This window comes from Ursus arctos, unplaced genomic scaffold (assembly GCF_023065955.2).
Source record: "Ursus arctos isolate Adak ecotype North America unplaced genomic scaffold, UrsArc2.0 scaffold_17, whole genome shotgun sequence".
In the NCBI taxonomy this organism is placed as follows: Eukaryota; Metazoa; Chordata; class Mammalia; order Carnivora; family Ursidae; genus Ursus; species Ursus arctos.
The window spans coordinates 4370907-4386075 of NW_026622841.1; the positions used below are offsets into that span (position 1 = coordinate 4370907).

At 41.8% G+C, this 15169-nt stretch overlaps 1 protein-coding gene across 1 annotated transcript in view; it reads right to left on the reverse strand.

The window, feature by feature from the left end:
- The window catches only part of ZNF407 (zinc finger protein 407), a 449588-nt gene extending 434960 nt beyond the window's left edge, over window positions 1-14628 (reverse strand). The window contains 1 exon segment of the mRNA XM_026496488.4: window positions 7296-14628. The gene's annotated coding sequence lies outside the window, so the exon portion shown is untranslated.
- Window positions 14629-15169: the final 541 nt, after the last annotated feature.

The following is a 15169-nucleotide window of genomic DNA, read 5'->3' on the forward strand; positions in this document are numbered from 1 at the left end:
GGGCGTGATCCTGGCGTTCTGGGATCGAGCCCCACATCAGGCTCTTCCACTATGAGCCTGCTTCTTCCTCTCCCACTCCCCCTGCTTGTGTTCCCTCTCTCACTGGCTGTCTCTATCTCTGTCGAATAAATAAATAAAATCTTTAAAAAAAAAAAAATGGAATTACTGGGTCAAAGGGTACATGCATCTCTAACTTTGCTAGATAATTCCAAAGTTAATGTACCAAGTTAGACTCCTACCAGTTGTGTGTGAGCACTCCAGTTGTTTCCTACCTCCCAAACAACAGATACTGTCAGATTTTTACACTGTTGTCAACCTAATGTGTGTGAAATTATCTGTCTTTTTCATCCTAATTTGCCTTTCCCTAATTACTAATTAAGTTGAAAATCTTTGCATTCGGGATTACTCTTTTGTGAGATGCCTACTGGGGTCCTTTGCCCATTTTTCTATTGTTATTACTGATTTGCCGTTTACCTTTCTGGATACTAATCTTTTACCAGTATATACTGAATATATATATATTTATATATTTATATATTCATATATATATATATAAATTCAATAAATATATATATGCACTGAAAATACCTACTCTCATTTGTGACCTGTCTGTTCACTTACTTGATGGTTTATTTTAATAAACACAAGTTATCAGTGTTAATACCGTCAAACGTACCAATCTTTTCCTTTGTGGCCCGCACCTTCTGTGATTTGTTGTAGAGCCCCTTCCCTATACCAGAGCCCTACAACTATTGTCCTACCTTGCCTTCTATAACTTCCACAGTTTTGCTGTACTGAAGCCTTTAATTGGCCTATAGCTGACTTTTTTGAATGCTGTGATTCAGAAATGTATCCCACTCTCAAGAAGTTTCCGGTTTGGTAAAGGCCACACTCACAGCCCACAGCCAACTATAACTTTTGGGAGGATACAAAAAGTTCCCCAAGTGAAATACTGATTAGGTGTTAACCGCTCACTTCTTCATTGAGATTTATTCTGCTCTCTCACGAGGCAAACAAAAATCTGAAAATTTTCAACATGAAAAGATGAAAAGTGATTAGCAAATTAGACTATGATCCCCAACCCAGCACACCCCAGGAAGAATCCTTTAAAAAATCCCCAAAACTCAATGTAGTCTCTTTCTAAAAATATAGAGAATTAAGCACTGGAGAAAGTGTGGGCAAACTCTAATTCTCAATAGTACCGGTTGGGATATAAATCTACGCACCTTTCTAGAAGTTAATTTTGCGCTCTCTCTCCACGCAAGCACACACACACACACACACACCCCTACACATGTGTGTGTATACACATATACATATGTGTGTGTGTATATAGCCTTACAATTGGTATATTATATATACTGTATATATAGTAACGTGTGTGTGTATAGCCTTATGATAGGTATATTCTTTGGGCTATCAATGACTCTACAGGAAATAACTGGACAAAATATGTATTTAAGGATATTCAGCATGAAACTCTTTATCATACAAAAATTATAAACAACCTAATATCCAATGATGCAGGATGGGCTAGAGCACGTCCATACACTGGAACACAGTGCAGATTACACAGTATGTTAATGGGAAAAGATGTTCATGGTATTCCAGTAGCTAACAAAAGCAGTGAACAAAATGCACATATAAATATTCATTTATTCATAAATATTTATCAAGTGCCTTGTGTGTGCCAGGTACCAAGCAAGTCACTGGTAAACAAGAGATCTTTTCCCTGAATCCAAGGAGCTTGCAAGCTTTGTAGGGAGACAGACCAGATACATAACTTCAAGTTATTTTGGTTGGGATAGTAAAGGCACGCGCATTTTGAACACAGACAGTTTATAGGTGTGCATGTGTAATATATCCAGCATCAAAGAGAACACATGCACCCAGCTCCATGGAGTGCTGGTAAGCAGGAGAATACTTAGAGCAAATGCCTTGTGACGAACTGAAGTGTATCTATCTTCCACAAAAAGACTCTAGGGAGAATTTTAAGAAATGCAGTGTAGTTATGGAAAGTCATACACTGGAAGACAAACGTGAGAATGGCAGAACCACAGCAAAAGAACTGAGACAAACAGCTTCCATTCCTGCCAATTCAAAACTGAGATTGACCAAGATCAAGTACAAGTTCTTGAGCAAATAATCATTCTTCTAAGAGCCTACACTTTTCCCTTTCCCTGCTATGTTTGTGTCTAAAAAATAATATAAAGCCTCCCGAGATAAGAAATATCTCACAATTGGGACCAGGCTCAAAGGATTCTGACATTATAGGTTCATTTCTTTTAAACTTTTTTTTTTAAATAATATTTTTTATTATATTATGTTAGTCACCATACAGTACATCCCTGGTTTCTGATATAAAGTTCGAGGATTCATTAGTTGCGTATAACACCCAGTGCACCATGCAATACGTGCCCTCCTTACTACCCATCACCAGCCTATCCCATTCCCCCACCCCCCTCCCCTCTGAAGCCCTCAGTTTGTTTCTCAGAGTCCATAGTCTCTCGTTTCTTTTAAACTTCTGCACCAAAAATCAGTGAAGTGATGAGAGTCCTTAATTTCAAAGGGAAAATTTTTAACTTTAAAGCACAGCTATCACACACTACCTCAACCAAGAGATCAAAGTTAACATTCACCAGTGGTAAGACATATCTGCGTCATGTAGGTCCCCAAATGAGACTTCACCTTCAATTTAATCATGAAAGGACATCAGACAAATCCAAAACAAGGGACATTCTACAAAATAACTGACCAGCACTCTTCAAATGTATAAAGGTCATAAGAAAATAAAGAAAGTCAATAGGAACTGTCACAGACTGGAAGAGACTAAGGAGACCGAACACCGTAATGCAATGTGGGATACTGGATTGGATCCTGGACCAGGAAAAGGACATGGCGGTGAACCTCAAAGTCTTAAGATTAATTATATCAACTGTCTGTTTCGGTAATTGCACTATGGATGCCTAAGAAGTTAATAAAGTGATGCTGGTTGAAAGGTATACAGGAACACTCTGAACTATTTTAGCAATTTTTTTGTAATTCTCAAATTATTTCAAAGTGTAAGGGTTTACAAATCATTTCAGATGAATGATACATAAAAGTATGAGATGAATCACTCATTAACTGTAACATAAAAACAGGCTACACCCTCCAAAATTGTGCTTAAAAATCCCAATATTTGCAAATAAGGCTTACGCTGGGATAAATTGTAATTATACTATAAAAGCCTGTAATTGTGATAATGTAGAAAATACAGTAATTTTCCTAGGGCACTGAAATCTCTCCAGATAAATGTTCTATTTTATTTGCCCCTTTAATCTTTTCTTAATTCAATTCAGCTTACATTTATTTAACATCTACTTACATTTATTTAACATCTACTTACATTTATTTAACATCTACTTACATTTATTTAACATCTACTATGGCTACTATAACTGTGCTAGGGCCTGATAATATTTTGATATATAAGAAATGAACATTTTAGAACACAACAGAGAAAAGCATAAAGTAACAAAACTGGCAGTGATTTTTTCACTCCTATACAACCTAGCAATTAATCCAGACACCCTTTTTAGTGCAAATGTCAATAAGACGGAGGACCCTCACAGCTCACGTGAATCCCCTTCAATAATAAGTGGTTTTGACCTCTAGAATTATCTCCAAAAATTATCGTTGGAAATGCCAAAATGACTCTCTCCAAGAAACACTATATTTCTAGTCCTTTTTTTTTTTTTTTCCATTTAATCGTTCTGTTTTGGGTGCACTGCTGTTTGTAATACAAAATTAAACCGCCCAATTCTCTGAGTACCAGGGAAAAGGTTACGCTGGTATAAACCCATGGAGCTTACTTACTCTCCTAAGAGATCAAAGGCAACATGGCGTATGGCAGGGTTCTCAAAGTGTGATCTCAGCGCTGGCAACTTCAAAGGCACCTGGGAGGAGCTTATCAGCAGTGCAAATTCTCAGCCTCAGTCCAGACCTGCTGAGTCAGAGGCTCCAGGGGATGCTGAGCATCTGTGTTTCAACAAGCTCCCCAGGTGACTCTGGAGCACCTTAACTTTGAGAACCACTGATGGAAGCAGAAAGACTGGCCTAGAAATCAGGAAGCCTGTTTCTAATCCCAGCTCTGGCACTAATCTCTGAGATTACTCAGCTTCTGTGGGGGCTCAGCCTCCTTACAGGACGACCAGAGAACTGAAACAGATCACTGCCATACTCCTTAGACCAAGATTTGATCAATCTAGAAATGCAGTCCCTTCTATAAGGCCAAAAAGTGAAAAGTATTTCACCACATCTTTCTCTTTCATCAAAATGAAACAATTAAAATTTCTTCTCTTCCTCAACCGGTCTCTGAATCATATTTAATATATCTAAAATAAGGGGTGCTTGGCTGGCTCAGTCCGTTAAGCTACTGACTCTTGACTTTGGCTCAGGTAATTATCTCAGGCTCCTGGGAAGAAGTCCTAACTTGGCTCCGTGTTCAGTGGGGAGTCTGCTTCAGGATTCTCTCTCCCTCTGCCCCACCCCCCCCACTTGCATTTGTGTGCTTCCTCTTTCTTAAAAAAAAAAAAAAATATATATATATACATAAATATAAATATATACACACACACAATCCCTTATTTAGATAAAATTGTGTTTGCTTTAGCAAAAGCAATACAAATGCTGATTTTACAGATTCCTATTTAGTTTTAGAACATATGTGTACAAGAGGAATTCCACATAACAAAATCTCCAAGAAACCCAGCTTCTATAGACTGAATTGTGTCCTCCCCCACAATTCATGTGAAATCCCTAATCCCCAACGTGATGGTATTTGCAGGTGTGACCTTTGAGAGGTAATTAGATTAAATGAGATCATGAGGGTAGGGTCTCCAAGAATTGAAACCACAGACATTTACTTCTCAAAGGTCTGAACATGAAGTCCAGGATCAAGGTGCTGGTTCCTGGTGAGGACTCTTCCTGGCTTACAGATGGCCCCTTTCTTGCTGTGTCCTCACATGGCAGAGAGAAGATGAATCAATGTCCTTACAAGCAGGGGAAGAGAGTCCTGAGTTCTCTCTCTGCCATGTGAGGACACAGCAAGAAAGGGGCCATCTGTAAGCCAGGAAGAGTCCTCACCAGGAACCAGCACCTTGATCCTGGACTTCATGTTCAGACCTTTGAGAAGTAAATGTCTGTGGTTTCAATTCTCCAGGGTATCCTATTTTGTTATAGCAGCCGAGCTAAGACACTCACTCAAATGTCCCCACTGGTGTGGGGATCTAACACACCAGGATACAGCTCAGAACTATGCCCCCATGCTTGCACAAAGAACACGTGTGATCTGACCACAAGAAGTATTTAACAAGTCTGAAAACAAAGAACTTCAAAATGTATAGATCTAGACACCTCCATTACTGCATAAGAAACACAGCTTAATTTCTTCTCCTATTCATGGATTTATGACAGTCCCTGGTGATCTAGTGGTTAGGATTCGACGCTCTCGTGGATTCATGAACAGGGATTCTTCTCACCACTGATACCTGAGAAACCCGTCACACAAACCCCTTCTTTGAGAATTATAAAGGTCAGAGAATTCTCCTCTAACAACAGGACCCTAATTAAAGTCAATGTTGGGAGAAATGTTCCATCAAGCAAATGAATGCCCACTAATTCTTGAGCCCTAAACTAAACCCTGTATCCTGCAAGCCCTCACTACTGCTTCCCAAGGCAGTCCCACATCATTTGCTCTGTGCATCTCCATGTTAGCATTTAGCAAAACGCATTGCATGTTTCTGTATCTGCCTCCTCAAGCAGATCCTGAAATCATGCCCTGCGTTACTAACTCCAGCACCTAGAGCAGTGTCTGGAAATAAGCAGGGACCAGTGTTTGCTCGAGTGGAGCCACTTCACTTTGCTAAATACCAGTGGAACTCTGTCCTACCTAGCAGCTTGTCTGTAAATCTGAAATTATTCCAAAATACAGTTTTTAAAAGGCACCAGTGGCAGCTGTTACCAGCGACAATCACACCTGCCTTACAGATGATGCAGGAAGACATCAGCTACTGGAGAACGTTGCCTTAGTGTTTATCAGACATGCCAACAGGAGTTAGTCATCTCGAGGGTAACAAACTTGAAGAATGAGTAACGAACACATGAGATTTGAATTCTGACGTTAACTTTGGTCACATTATTTAATCTGGGTTTTAACTGGTAAAAAGGAAACAAGTTTGCTGTGCTAAACGAAGCATAAAGAGTATGCGTTAGAAATGATGCTCTAATCAATATGTCAGTGCCCTTCCCTGTACGGTGTTCCAACTGGACCTAACTCCTCACCGCAGAACAGGTGCATAATGTGACTAACTAAACCAGCAGTGGCTGCAAAGTTATAAGGCAGTCACCATCACGGCTATGACCACCTATAAAATAAAGAAATCCTACACGTGTGTCAGTGGACGCTAACCTTGCCAAGATGCCCTTCCTATTTCTGAACTCCCCAATGAAATAGAAGGGCTATTCAAAACAACACAACCGACAGGGGTCAGTATCTCCTGGACCCACCTCCACCAGACTGATCTCCAGAAAGCGGGCTAGCACACTCAGGACGTGCTCTCTGGCTGGGAAGAGGTGGGTATCTACCGGGCAAAACCCGCAGCTGCAAATAGCGGTGCGCCGCAGCCCGGGGCCTCCCCCCTGGCGTCCACAGCGGCTGACCCCGAGGGGCCAGGACCCTCCACTTGGAAGTCGCGCTGCACTCGGTCACCAGCGTTGGGGGCCGCCGCCCGCCCAGCGTCCTTAACGGAAGGAGGCGCGGGTGGCAGCGGCGCATCAGTGCATCTGGGGGTGACCTGGGAGTGGGCGGGCGGAGGAGGAAACCACCGCCCTGACTATAAAAAGACACCTCCGCGGCTCCGCGCTGGGGCAAGCCGGGCGGTAAGAAGCCCCCCACTGCGTGCAGGGCTGCTGACAGCCGGCCCTGCGGGGAAGCCGAGGCCCAGCCAGCCGCGCGAGCCCGGCCGCAGGGTGCCGCGCAGCGAACGGGGGAGAGCGGGAGCGGAGGCCGGGCGCGGCCAGGCCGCGGGCGGCGGGCGTATGCCGGGCGAAGCTGGGCGGCGTCGGGAGGGACCGGCGAGCGGGGAGGGGCGGAGGCGGGGGGAGGGGGGAGGAGGAAGAGCGAAGGGCCCTGGCGGGGCTCCCGGCGCCTAGCCGCCCGGGCCCGGGCCCTCAAGCCACCGCCCCCAGGCCCTGCGCTGACGCTGGACGGTCCCCGCCTCCAAACCCCCCGCCCCGGCCAGAGAATAACTTACCTGTTTGCCGACGGAATCGCTCCTGCTCGCCCCTCTGACTGACTCCTCCGGCTCACCGTCTTCCCTCTGGGAGGAAAGGGAGGGACTTCCTGTCTTTCCTTTGAGCGACTTCCGGCGGTTCCCAGGTCGACACCGTGGTGGACTGAGCGTCGGACACCACGACCTAAAAACAGGATCCCGGAACTGGTTTAGCGAAACCTACATCGGGTCCCCTGTTTCTGCCTCGCATGGCCGGCCGACCCGTGTGCAGCCTTGTTTTCAGTCCATCAGCTCTTGCCGGAAGCCACTCAGATAAAACCGGAAGTCCCACCCGTCCCCCGGAGAGGAAAACGGAAGGCTAAAGGAGTCAATCTAAACAAGGGGGAGTTGCGTGTCAGCCTGCAAGTCCCGCCGTGTCTGTCCAGGAGGGCCCGCTGAGATTTCCAAAGGGTCCCAAAGCGGGAACCTCCGGGCCGGTCCTGCCTCCTCCCTACCCCAACCTTCCCCACTCCGCCTCCTCGCCATAACGAGCCCCGAGGGCGGCGCGGGGGACACGGACGCGGCCCGGGCCTGCGCGGGCCGGCCGTCCTCTATCTTGGCCGGGTCCGAGGGGCGCCCGGCGCCTGTGCGGCCCTTTTCTCAAGGGGCAAGAGGTTTGTGCTGTGCTGGGTGCGTGCGCAGCTCCAACTTCGGAAGAAAACTCGGGTGACTCCAGAGGGTTTCTCGGAGTCTCAGGCTCTAGGAAGCCACGAGCGGAATTCCAACACTAACGGCGAGGCAAAGACGCTGAATGTGGGTTCTCCAGTTTGGCAGGAAAAGCTGAAAAGCACTTGGTGTTTAAAACGTTCCCGTACTGGCCTCTTTTAAAAACGTTAAGGGCACGGCATAAAGATTGTTAGAAAGCAAGCATGACCTGGATGCAGTAGTCACAGCCCCCTCCCACCCCTGGACAGGACCATACACAGACCTCCAGTTTAGAACCCTTGCTTTGGAAACTCAAGATCTGGCAAGAAGACCACAGCTTGCAAAATGCAATGGCAGAGACGTTGTATAAAGCAATGGGCAGGGATCCCCTCTTGGGGTCAGATTGTGAAGATACTGTTGGCTAGGGACACTTGTTAAATAATTTGTATTTAGATAATTTTAATCAAATGGGATTTTAAAATTATGGCCTTATGATTCATGGTGAAAGGCTTTCTAAACCAAATCATCTCTCAAGGTCAAGCCCAGCTCAATTCTTTTTTAAAACTGTGAATATTTAGGTGATGATAACATTTTTTAATATCTTTTAGAGGGGCACCTGGGTGGCTCCATTGATTAAGCATCTGCCTTGGACTCAGGTCATGATCTCAGGGTCCTGAGATCCCTGTTCAGTAAGGAGTCTGGTTCTCCCTCTCCCTCTGCCCCTCCCCACTGCTTGTGTGCCCTCTCTCTCAAATAAATAAAATCTTTAAAAATATATATACGTATATATTTTAGAATAATTTTCCTAGTTGTTACCTGGTCAGATTCCCATTATAATTCACATGAATTCTCATATCTATCTTCCACTGTAGGATACTGAAGTTTAGAATAGTCAACTGTTCCAAGATCACACAGCTAGTAAAGGTGGGATTCAGCTTTAGACTCCAGTCAGCCTTTTCCTGTCTACCACGCTCAGTTTAGTAGTAGTGAATTAAAAGTTCTAGAGAAACACATGGGAAACAATTTCCTTAAGAACAGGCGGCTGTCAATGTTTATACCATTAACCAACATTTACTGTGTGAAAACACTAATGTAAACATTACTGGTAAAAGATAAATGATAAACTAGGTTCATTCTCCAAAAAGTTCACTTGAAAATTACTTAGAATTCACTTGAAAATGTAGAACTTAGAATCTTGTAATGTCTGTTTTGACAGTGTTAGTCTTGCATGACACGGTTATACCTCTGAACACTAACAGTAGCTAGTGCAGTTCTCCATATGGATTAGGCATCCTGTTGGTCTTTGGGTGATTGATCTACCTTTCTTAACTTGGGGGTTTAGTTAACATGTCATCTTTCTTTCTTGAGCACTGGAACAAAATTCAAGTTTATTTTTCATTTTTATCCTCCATTATTTTGCCGAAACAGAACTTTTACATCATAATGTGACCTTAAGGAAGTCAGCTGGACCTCATTTTACTCATGTGTAAATTGTGATGCTGTTTTCCCTAATTAAAAAAAATGCAAGAATAATAGATTTCATTTCCTTCATACAAGCTGATCGTTCACACTCAACTAGAATTTGGAGAACATTTCATTGCTGACCTCTCTTTTTGCTTTATAAAGTTTTATTTTGAAATTTAAAAGTAGAAAAAATTCCCATGTTTCCTCTAACCAGATTCTATAATTATCAACATTTTACTATATTTGCTTCATTGTTATGCATATTTTTTCCAGAACCATTTGAAAATAGATCACAAACATGATGTCCTTTTACCCCTACAAATGTCAGTGTACGTTTCGTAAGAACATGGATAGGCTCTTAGATAGCAATGCAATTATCAAAATCAAGAAATTAATGCTGATACAATGCTCTTATTTAATAATTAGACCTTATTCATATTTGTGCACCCATTTTTTGTCTTGTTCCCTTTATTATATAATTTAAAGGATTTCCAAAAGAGGTTACAGATGAAGCACAGAAAACAACAAAGTGGGGGAGACCTTAATCTCACTATATTAGTAATTTCATTAAGTGTTATTGACTAAATACTCCATTAAGAAGAAGAGATTGCCAGAATGGATAGAAAATATCTTGGACCCAAGTGTTGCTTACAAGAGATGTTTGTTAAGAATGATATCTTTCCATGTCTTCTGGCCTCCATTTGTTTCTGATGGAGCAGAGATCATTCAGATCATTCCTCCTTTGCATGTTTTCCCTATATGTCATGTCATTTTTCTCTCGATACTTTCACATTTTTCTCTTTATTTTTGACTTTCAGTGGTTTGATAATGATGTGTCTCACCATAATTTTCTTCATACTACCTGCTTGGTGATTTCTGTAAGTTAACATATTTCACCAAGTTTGGAAAATTTGGGGTTATTATTTCTCCAAATATTTTTCTTCCCCATTCTCTCTTTTTCTCCTGAACTCCAATCAAATATATATACACCCCTTGATATTATATACAACTCACTGAGGCTTTGTCTTTTTTTGTTTTATTTTCATTCTTTTTTTTTTTCTCTCGGACTTTCAGACTGAATAATTTCTATTGATCTATTTTCAGTGTTCCCTCATTCAAAACAAACCTGCAGTTTTAAAACATTTTTTTCATACTAGCCTGACAGGTGCAGCTGTTGTGCCTAATGTGGGGGAGTGCCTTTTCCCGATGTAAATAAAGCAACATGCATGTTCCCTGGTTGTTTCTTCTGTGTTATCTCCAGTCATCTGTTAAAAGCAGCTAGTGATTTTTTTTTATTTCACATATTGCATCTTTTAGTTCTAAAATTTCTATTCAGTTCTGTCTTACCGTTTCTATTTCTCTCATCAGATTTCCTATTTCTTTACTTACTGAAGGCATATTTTCTTTTATGTCTTTGAGCAAAGCTGTAATAGCTGCTTTGACATTTTGTCTGCTAATTCCAATATATCCCAATATATCCCAAATCATTTTGGGATTAATCATCATTAATTTTCTCTTTTTTCTGATTAGGAGTCATGTTTTCCTCTTTCTTAAATGTCTAGTAATTTTTTTTTAAAGATTTTATTTATTTACTTGACAGAGAGAAAGACAGCCAGCAAGAGAGGGAACACAAGCAGGGGGAATGGGAGAGGAAGAAGCAGCCTCCCAGCGGAGGAGCCCAATGTGGGGCTTGATCCCAGGACTCCGGGATCACACCCCGGGCCGAAGGCAGACACTTAACGACTGAGCCACCCAGGTGCCCCATGTCTAGTAATTTTGAGTTGTATTCTAGACATGTAAGTAATGTAGACATTATGAATTTAGCTATGTTCCTCTGAAGAGCTTGCTAATGGTTGATAAAGTTTTAACAGGCAGTTATTTTGGCTGTATTTATACTCCATACTTTATCTCTCTTGTTATGGTGGCAACCAAAATCTGATTTGGTTCCCTCAGCCTAAGCTGGGATGCTTGAATCTGTTTCACACGTGCACAGTTCAGAGGTGATCTGGCAATTTAGACAAAGTATGCAGAATTTGGTGTTTTCCCTTTGTGATTCCTCTTTCCTGAAACTCCCTCCCCTCACTTTGCACTAATGTAGTAACCCTGAGCTCTGGCTTCTGGTTCTTTAAGTGGAGTTTGTTTGGAGGTTTTTTAAGATTTTATTTATTTATTTGAGAGAGAAGGAGAGTATGAGAGAGCATGAGCAGGGGCAGTGGGAGGGGCAGAGGGAGAGGGAGAAGCAGACTCACTGCTGAGCAGGGAGCCTGATGCAGGACTCAATCCCAGGACCCTGGGATCATGACCTGAGCTGAAGGCAGACGCTTAACCGACTGAGCCACCCAGGTGCCCCTAAGTGGAGTTTTAAATAAAGTTTAGATGGCCTCCTTTATTTGATTCTAATTATTTAAGATTTGAAAGAAAGCATTGGTCATTTTTAATGACTAATCATTTTTGATGACTAATTTAACAGTGTCATTTAAAGTTCTAATTTCCTTTAACATGTTCTGCCATTAAATTAAAATGCCTGCCTACAATAACAGTCAGAATGTGCTACGATCATTTAACCACCCACACTAGAATTTTAAATCTACATTCTCTTTGAATGCTGTTTTGGTGAATTTCAATGTGGGAGGTGAGATGATTTCAAACTTCACATTTTCTATCATAGTCAAAGGCATAATTTTTCTGACATCTTTTTTCATTCTGGATAAGAAATTATACTAGCATAATGTTTTTAAATAAAATTTTTCCATGTAACGAAAACTTTTTTCTGTTCAATCTATCCAAGCTAAAAAAGCTCAGAAGCATTTATTTACCTATCATAACTGTTAAGAAATTATAGTCATTACACCTACCAGCTGTTCTCTTCCACATCATGCTGAAATAGAAAGAATACATCACTGTGCTTCAGAAAATCTCCTGTATTTCTCTTTGTACTTCATCAATTGTTTGAGCCTTTGGACAGCTGAGCAAAATATAGAATACATCCAACCCAGCCTCTGCCTCCCAGAGCCTGCTTCCTAAAGAGGAAAGTTCTTTGCAACGTAGTAAAGAGGAAAATTGTCTTAAGTGTCACAAGCTCTACAAAATGAATGTGGATGTTACACAGTTGGCCAGTGGAAGAACAGAAATAATATGAGCAAGGATTAGGACTCGGTTTGAGTTTCACAGCTTGTCATGAAAGGCATTGGTATTAAAGGCAGATAACATAACTACATTAGATCTGACCGTAAGTACGTTATCACAGAAATAAATATTCCATCTTACATAATCAAAAACTCAAATCATTATTTAATTCTTTAGCTATTACATGATCAATTAATATTAAAACTTAAATTGAAAAATAACATTAAAAACAATAGCTAGGTGGTGTCGAATACATTTTAATCTAGATATTTAAAATAGTATAGTATTTAAAAGTCATTTGGCCTTATCATAAAATGGTATTTGATAACTTGGTTTTTAAGTGAAAGTAGCTATCAGTAGAAGTGAGAAGCAAAATTGAATAGCATTATCTTCTTTTGTGAGCTTCCTTCTTTTTCCACTTCTAAGAAATTTGTTGAGCACACATTATGTGCCAGGCACTGCACTTAGTACAATCTCTCAGCTCAGCGGCTTCGCCAGCGTGTGGGAACAGCACGTCAGCGTGGCCCAGTCTTGTGGTTGTTCAAGAGAAATCTTTTGTGTAAATCAGTCTACTGATTTTGAAATGCTGGCATCCAATTCAGAAGTACTTAGGACATTGTGAAGGCCACATGAAACAGGGTGAACGGTGCCTTGAGTTCACAGGCTGCTATTTTGTAGCCCCTGAATTCCAGCAGGGTGCTCGTGAAGAACACAAGTGCTGCCCGGCAGGGTACACACAAGCCGTTATCAGTCAATAGCACGTCAGCGTGACTTGTTCTAATGGGCTTTTCCCCAGCACTGGCTGCTCTGAAGACACTGTCAGCTAGAAAGAACATGAGAGGAAGAGAATAGAGACAGAAGTCCATGCAGGGGACAGCAGGCCTACTAGAGGATACTCCAAAAATGCAGCTACTGACTCAAAAGGAAGATTTCAGAAAGCAATATTGAGCACCTACTGGGACGTGCATGCTGCAGTGTGATACATATGTGGGAAAGGGCTGCCATTTATGCAAAGAGATCGGGCAGAGGCTTTTGCAATAACCCAGCAGAAATTAGATAGAATTTGGCTTTCAGGCTATGGGAAGTGACAGTGGAAATGGAAGGAAGTGGTGGCTTCTGAAAAATGGAGTTAACTGGTTTTGATATTAAACTGGATTTGAAAGAGCAAGAAGTGTCAAAGAATAGTCAGGATTCTAATGGTCCATGTACCAAATCAGGGAACACTGGAGGTACAACAGGTTTGGGAGGACGGATAATACTTGTTTCCATTTTAGATGAGTCAAGTTTGAGATAGGAAATATGCAGGAGGATCTGGGGTCCAATTCTTAGAAAAGGGGGCTGGGTGGGGTATGCCGGGAGTCACAGGCACCTGGCTAACACAAAGGCTGAGAAAGGGATGTGGAGTGAGCATGTGGAGGAAAAAGAGGCCCACACCAAGTCCTCTGTGTGTCCTTGGCCCACTGTCCTCCTCCAGCTGCAAGTGCAGAGACCACGTGTCACCAGTGAGGCTCTCACACCACGCCGCACACACTCACACAGGTTTCCAGGCCAACACAGAGTGATGTAACATTGCCCAGAAGTGCTAACAATATATTTTACAGCCAGCTTTTGTTAATTCACTAATATGAACACCTTTTTAAGAATATAAATTGGCATCATAAACCTCTTGCAATTAGTCCTTGGGAACTCTGCCAAATACATCAGGTAGGTCCCCCGAAATCCAAAACATCACATGATTCAACGTAATCTGGCAAGCACGGACCAAGCTTAATTAGAAAGAATACCGACACCTGTCAATACTCAGCAAACAGGAATTGGTGTTCTCTTGCATCAGAGAAAAAGTAGATCATTCATGGATACCCCCTCCCCGAGACTCCTACCTCATCTGAGTCCCATTTCTGTGACGAGACTCAGAGTAAGCTGAATTCACGGGCCTATGGAGAAGCCCTTTTGGATGTGGTGTTGCCAGTTTTAAAACTGACATTTCAAGAACCCACAAAGAGATTAAGTGTGTTATGCTTTGATTTTATTTGGAATCATAAGAAACATTTTTAATAAACTCTTAAATTCTTCTCCATCAATGTGATTTAAATAATGAATTTATAAAGATTGAATTGATTTGTTTACATACACTTAACTGTAGAAAAATTATATTCTTTTTTTTGTTTGTTTACACCATCAAATGCAATCAAGCCAAACAAGATGGTTAACTAAATGATTACGGAACGCAGCATTAGCTGAGGGCTTTAAATTCAGAATGTGTTACTGATGTCAGCGCTGATTAGATTCGTTCTCTAGCTAAAACTGATGCTATTAAAAGCTTTGAGCAATTTAGATGTAGTCACTGAGTAAAATTCCAACAGGGTGAGAGAAATTCTATCAGAATTGATTCTGCAGTGGCGACTTTACATATGCAGAGATGTTGGGGGGGCCTTCAGTGATGGGGTAGAAAGAATAGGGTGCAGGAGGGGTGTTTGGTTGGCATTCATCCAAGAAAGGTAAAGAGCCTTGGAATAGAAAAAGTACTGATCTTCGCACAGGGAATCCCAAATGGCATAAGGATATGACTACTGATCGTTTCTGTTTCAGGACTTTCCAAGAAGCAGGCAAAACAAATGAAG